Genomic DNA, 7,339 nt, shown 5'->3' with positions numbered 1-7,339 from the left:
TTCATTTTCCAGATAATTTTGTTTTCTCTTTTTTAAATTTACAAAACCAACTGCTTGTTCAGAAAAAAGGTTGAAACTTGTTTAAAAAATTTTTTTTGAAACAGGGATGTCAGAATCAAGTATCTCCCCAAAACAGTTTTGAATTGCCATTTTCTACTGAATACCACTGAAAGCTTCTGACTAGCTCTACAGTTGATCTTTAAGAGCTTGTGGGATGAGGAAGGATTATCATCCTTTTACGGCTGGGGGGTAGGGGAAACAGGTAAAAAGATCAAGTGACTGGATCAAGGTCATTTGTTGTGTGTGGCAGAAAAAGGAACTGAACCAAGATCTGCTGTCTTAACCACAATAGTAATTTTATCCACCTCTGCCCCATGCTTTGTGACCTGGAGCAAATCACGTCACTTCTCTCTCTGTTTACTTATCTGTAAAATGGAGGTAAATGCTCAGTTTTGTAGAGATCTCCAATCTATGAATGAAAAGACCCATGGTAAACCTTTGTTTCCCAGTTTACAGCTAGTGCATGAATTGATGTACATTTCTAATTGTTGATAGCCACAAGAAGTACTTCACAAATGTGTAGCTTGGGACTCTGTCCAGAGCTATATTCTGATTGATTGGCTGGAATTCATGTAGATATCACTGCTTCAGACCAACTCACATAAATTGGTCCTCTTCAGCAAGCAGGGAAGAATCTCTCCACTCTTTGCTCACGCAGAAAGAGAAGAAGGGCAGGGGGAGCTGGAGTTTTAAAAATATGGGTGAGGATTGTGATTATTCTAGGAGCCACTTTTAGTAACAGAAAAATAAACCATGCAAATCCTCCCTAAAATTAGTTAAGATGGTTTTAACTTACTGAGGCCCTCATACTTTATTTGGAAAGCACAATAGTAAATCCACTCGAGGCTGTGCTTTAATAAACTGGTAATTGGGCAGTTTGTTGACAATTTACCTTAAATCTTACTATGGAACACACAGCCTTTGCACAAGTACACTGCCAATTAACCCAGAAAAGGGTTGTTTAAATAGTAGGAGTAAATTTGATGTACATGAAAGCAAACTTGAGACAGGCAGAGTACAGGCATGTGCTGCACAGACTTAACACACCGGTTTGTGTCTCAAGCCTTATCTGTGATAGCTTCTCTCATAGTGCTTGGTTGTTTATACAAAATTTGTGGTGACTTTGACGTAGAACAATGGAGTGGAGCACTCAAGCACTCAATCCAGGGTCTGACTCCTTGTGATATTGAGTATTTCCCTTGCTTTGATATAACAAGACTTGAGTTACTCAAATTCCTGTGGTGCATACATATAATTTTAAGAATTATTTTGAAGTTTGGCTCGTGTGGGAGAGTATGGTGCTATTCTTGGCAGCCGTGTGCCGGCTGTGCACCAGAGATTTGTCATCTAAGGTCATCCTTCTACTGCACAAACAAAAGGAGCAGATTTACTGAGCACCAACTGGACCTCTCTCCATGCTTATTCAACCAAACAGCCACGGCAGTGAAGTGCCTCAGAAGTGTAAGCAGTTAATGGGCGAGAGGAAGTGAACTACTTTCATATCTCTCCAATTTTGTAATATAGGCTGAACTGCTCTTATCTGGCAAACTCCATAATCCGGCATAATTTTAGTCAGTCGGACAACCACTTACCAGGGGTGTGGCCAAGTTTCCCGTGGTCCCATACAGTTTGTTTACAGCCACCAATCCTGGCTCTGTGCTCTTAATTAGCTGTGATTTATCCTAAGGTCTTCTAAGAGCCCAGTAAGCAGTGGAAGTGTTGGTAATGAGCTAGAAAACATTGACCTCCCATCATCCAGCAAATTCTCTCATCCAGCATCCGTCAGGTCCCAAGGGTTCTGGACGAGAGAGGTTCAACTGGTACAATGTATTCCCTGAGAATGAGAAGCCTGTAAATCTGATGCTGGAAGATGTTAACTAATAATGGACAGCAAACTGGATACGGCTGTTCATGAGCTAGATCATTAGAAAAAGCCAGTACAATTTTGAAGTACATATGTATCAAGTGTGACAGGAGGAAAATGACTGTCTCATTCTAAAGCTGTCTCAATATTGGTGTCGCTTATTCTAAGTATTGTGTAACCACAAAGCTATTTGAACAGTTGAAGAAAATTCAGAGGAGAGCAAGCAACCTGAGGGATTTAGAAGCATGGATTCATGAAGAAACTTGAGTGAGAACTATTGCTTGCTGATGACTCAGGATGTGGAGTGGCATAACTCTGTCTACAGGTATTCAAAAGGTATAAACAAATGTGGAGAGAGAATTTTTAAAAGCAATATTGCGAGATATTGTAGTGAAATTAAAAACTTGTCAGCTTTACTGGATCACTGAAAGTACTAGAAACTCCAGTCTTTCTCCATTTAAAATTTCATGATCCAAACACATTGCCACCAAAGTGTACAGTAGGGACCAATCCTGCTCTGGCCGCCAATGGAATAGGCGAGCTACTGTATTTCTATTATATGCATAGTTAGGTGTCTGGATGGAGGATGCATATCTTGAAACTTCCACCCACAGCTGTCTAGTTTTCCTTTTGAAAATGCCCAAGGACAAAAAGAGTAGTCCTTCTTTAACAATTGAATGTCAGGCAATATTGTCTTATGTAATCTGCACAGATGCTACATCTCTTCAGAGTTTTCTCTGTGCTGGATGAATAGACACATTCTTGCAACTGTCAGTCTCACCTTTTATTGAAAAAAGGTACTGGGTGTTAAGTTTCTTCCCCATACAAAATGCTGGGAAGAGGAACAAAGGTGGGGAGGGGAAAAAAAGACAGTCCAGTTCTTTTAGGATTAACACATCCACCAAAAGTGGGTTTGAGTTGGTTCGTGCAGAAAGGAAAGAAGAAAAAAATGCATCCCCCAAACTACACACCAGTGGATCAAATTTTATTATACTTAATTTACAGTGTTCAGACACCAAATGATAGATATTAGAAACAGTGTGCGTACCCTATACCCTTTGAGCAATGAACTCTGTAAAAGTTTTCATTATGTAACGTAATGGCTACTATAAAGGAGAGTGGGTGGTTACAAATGTATGCAGCTCTTACTGGTGGCTTCACATCTCTCAGCAAACTAAATACTTTCTAGTCAGCATCTTGGTCACAGTCTTGTAAGACTTCTCTGTTCCTTTTATTCTCTCAGGTCACATGAAATCATGTGCTCCATCATGTGTTCATCTAATTAGTTTGTTCCTAATTATTTAAATGCACCCAATGTATTCTGCAAGTACTGCTTTACTTGTTTTGTTTAGCGTGTTTGTATAAAATACATGATGTAATAATAGTCCCTTCTGAAAGGAGTCACATTTGGCATCATACTTACTCTTTGCTATTCTGTTTTCTTACCTTCCTCAGGCTGTTGAAGTCTGAAGTATGTGGTGAGCTCTGAATTGCTAGGAAATTAAATGCTTACAGCAATGCTAATAAGCAAAGGGGAATTTTTTGTTTACTCCATTCACATGATGGTGGTCGTCTCTTTACAATGACAATACTTCTCTTTCTCTTGAAATAGCTGGAGATGACCATTGTACAGCAATTGCATTATATACCAGTGGAATAAACTTAAAATGTCATAAGCAGCAGACAGTGTTTCTGTACGTTAGATGCATTTCAGATTAGATCCAGATAGTCCTTAATTCTTCCTGTGATCAAGAATTTACAACGTAAGAGTAAACATCTACTCTCTGCAGTGACTTAACTCAAATGACAGTGTGCCTCCTTTCCAAGGAGAGAGAGAATAGCTGTTGCTCTGAGCATCTTACACATTATTAGACTTTATTTACCAACATCCACTTTTAAAATATTTGAAATATTCCTTAAATCCCTGTGCAAGGTCTGGTTTTAGGCCCTATCTAAGATCTTTGCTTGTATGCAATTCAATTCATGATCACAATAAAACACAAAGCCTGCAGCTGTACTCTTACTAAGCAGGAGTGGGTGTGCTCCCCCACCTGCTCTTGAGCATTGTACCGTCACCTTTCTAGGGCAGAATTCCACAATTCTCTAAAACCAGGCCTGGGACTGAGGGCTACAGTACCCCATGTACCAACCATGCTTACCTAGCAGAGTCTACAGGACTTAGTACATGTGGAAGTTGTGATCAGTGGTGAATACCCACACAGGCTTATTAAAACAAATTATTGTTTAATCTCAGTTATCATACCTTAATAGTACAACATCAGGATAGCACAAGAGGAAAGGGGTTGTACAACAAGCTGGATGCAGTATTTATCTTATTTATGGGCTTGCTTATTCCTGTCTTACCCCAGACTCCTATCTCTAGGGTTAGTTCACAGCAGTCTCTGCCTTAACCATCTGCCCTCCTCAAGTCTGTGGGCTTGTCTACACTACCACCTTCCTTCAAAGGAAGGATTGTAATTAGTGTGTTGGGAGTTTACTAATGCAGTGCTGCTGTGCATAGGCAGCACTTCATTAAGCAAATCCCGCCCCCCCCCCCCCCAGCAACTTCAAAGTGTTAAACTTCAAAGTACCGGCACACATCTAGCTGTGGCGCACCTGCCAGTACTTCGAAGTGCCAGGGCAAGTTTAGAGGTATGACCTCAAAATTTTGAGGAGTAAGGGGACTTCAAAGTACCAGCGGGTGAGCCGCGGCTAGACGTGTGCCGGTACTTCGAAGTTTAACACTTCCAAGTTGCCGCGGGGGGGGCGGGGGCGAATTTGCTTAATGAAGTGCTGCCTATGCAGGGCAGCACTTCATTAGTAAACTCCCAACATCCTACTTACCATCCTTCCTTCGAAGGAAGGTTGTAGTGTATACGCAGCCTGTGTGTCTTTTTCAACCATTCTGAGGCCCTTGATCCTTTCCACTCGTCACGGGACCTGAATCGCTTTTTGAGAGGGCCCCTCTGTTTAGGCCCATAGGATCCTCAGGGAGGCGTCAGCCAGGACTTCAAAAGTGAGCAGAGGTTTTGCATTATCCTTCAAGTGTTTGCTTAGAGGTACGACCATCACGAGCCCCCTCCCTTCCTGACTGTGTTTCCTAACAAAAGAGCTAAGAATATCACACAAGCATATTCGTAAGAGATTAACACCATGATCCAGTCCAGATATACTATCAATAAATGAGTCCCAGCAGCTCCAAGACAGCCACATCCAGCAATGGGCTTCGTGCTATACAAGACCACAGAGGGGCAGTGCCATGCCAAACAACTTGTGTTTCAGGCTGGAGTTGTTCAAAGTTGCCATCCCATCGCAGTATTTCTTTTACAGGGGCAGACTGAATCAAACAGATTTTAAAATGTGGTTCTTCCTTCTGAACAAAATAAATCTGACCCTCCTTTGACTTAGCTATCTAGTGTACGCTTTGGTCACCTCTTTCTGCTTTTCCTTCAGGTCAGCCAGTGCTGCTGTTCGCCATAGCCAATGGGTGGATAGGAATGAAGCTGTTGTTTAAACTGTATGCTGCAAAGCAGATGCTATTTTTGCCCAGATGAGCTTAGACCATTACTCCCCCTTCAAAACAACATGCAGAAGTGACTTACCCTCTTTTTTGAAAGAAGGCATCTAGCTTGTTCTCTCCCTTTGGCGAGCCCCATGCCGAGGATATGGTCATTCGTCTCTCATCAGCCTGGCTTTTCTGGTCTGTGACTCTGTAGGAGAATGAAGGTGAAAGATTGTTGTCATACCTGATACAATAGTACAAGTTTCCAGGGTGTTGCTGTCGTATGGCTTGCTCAGGGCACAGTCAGAGAAAGTGGAATCATCTAGAGACATCACAATAACTGTACCCTGCTATCTGCTAGCATTCTGGTACCTACACCCCTGTGTCCTCTGAGAAAACAATATTTCAACTGGTACTTCATTTACCTTGGACATAGACTAGAGTGGCCGGGGGACAGGATCTTGGCTTCTGTGTTTTACTTCTACAAGGGAGGAGTTATTTTAGAGGCATGATTGTAATACTATTAAGATTTTATGCACATGGTATTATTCTCCCCTCCCACCCATAACATCTCATTTCCAAAGCAGCACCCCTACTCTGCAGATAGGCTGCTTTTGCTCTAGACAAGCAGTCCATGAGCCTGGCTGGAGGCAGTAAGGTGCTGAATCCAGATCAGTCTGCCTGTAAGAAGACAAGAGTTCATGTTTTCTTAGACTTTTCTCTGTCCAATGGGGAAGTGATGAATTCAGAACATTGTAACGCTACGTAGACTAGCTGTGAGTTGTAAAGATAAAGCCTCACCCTTTGGACAGAACCCTCATGCAATGGCTCTATGCAAAAAGGGGATGGGCTGTTCTCAGACTACTTCTACAGCTCCTGAACCTGCACGCAAAGGCCGTGTCTACACTAGCCTCAAACTTCGAAATGGCCATGTAAATGGCCATTTTGAAGTTTACTAATGAAGCGCTGAAATACATATTCAGCACCTTATTAGCATGCGGGCGGCCGCAGCACTTCGAAATTGAGCAGATGGGAATAAGGGGACTTCGAAGTAGGCGGGGTCCTTTCAGAAAGGAGCCCCATCAGGATGAGCCGCACAGCGGCGAACCACGTCAATTTCAAAGCGCCGCGGCCACCTGCATGCTAATGAGGCACTGAATATGTATCTCAGCGCTTCATTAGTAAACTTCAAAATGGCCATTTACGTGGCCATTTCGAAGTTTGGGGCTACTGTAGACATAGTCAAAGATGGCTTTAACTAGTAGTTTCTCATAATCTACTGCCATCCTTCCACCGATGCCCCACAGACAGAATTTGTAGACTCCTCTCATTCTGTGGGGTCTCTAGGGTCTGTCATATCCTGCAGACCACATTACAGATGGGGAAATGAAGGCACAAAGTACTGATGTGTTTTGCCTCTGGTCATGCAGGAAATCTATAGCACCACCAGGAATTAAACCTAGACCTCCTGACTCTGGGTCCTGTGCTTTAATCACAAGACCACTCTTCCTCCCACAGTAGATTTACAGTGCAGTATTTGTGAAGGGCACATTTAATGTAAGAAATAGCCCAAACTGTACATGGTTTAACCATATGTTGGTTCTTGCATCAGGAAATGTATTTCACACATGGCGGCTGAGTTTACTTCAGTGAAAATACAATAAAGCAACGTAGATATGTCAGTGTGCAGGCCTGGACTGCCTGTCAGATTGATCTGTTCTGAAGAGATCTGGGCATCCTTATTAATAGTCTTTGCCCCTTCCCCTTTACACTTAGAATGTAATCTAATATTTTCATTTGAAAGATTTACACTGTTCCTATTGCCTGGTATTTAAATTCAGTACCGCAGAACAAGTAAACAAATACACACAACAGACATCTTGATCACAGCTGCTATAAAAGTGGCTCTGGCA

The sequence above is a fragment of the Carettochelys insculpta genome, chromosome 2 (genome assembly GCF_033958435.1).
Source record: "Carettochelys insculpta isolate YL-2023 chromosome 2, ASM3395843v1, whole genome shotgun sequence".
Classification (NCBI taxonomy): domain Eukaryota; kingdom Metazoa; phylum Chordata; order Testudines; family Carettochelyidae; genus Carettochelys; species Carettochelys insculpta.
This window is presented reverse-complemented; position numbering follows the sequence as displayed.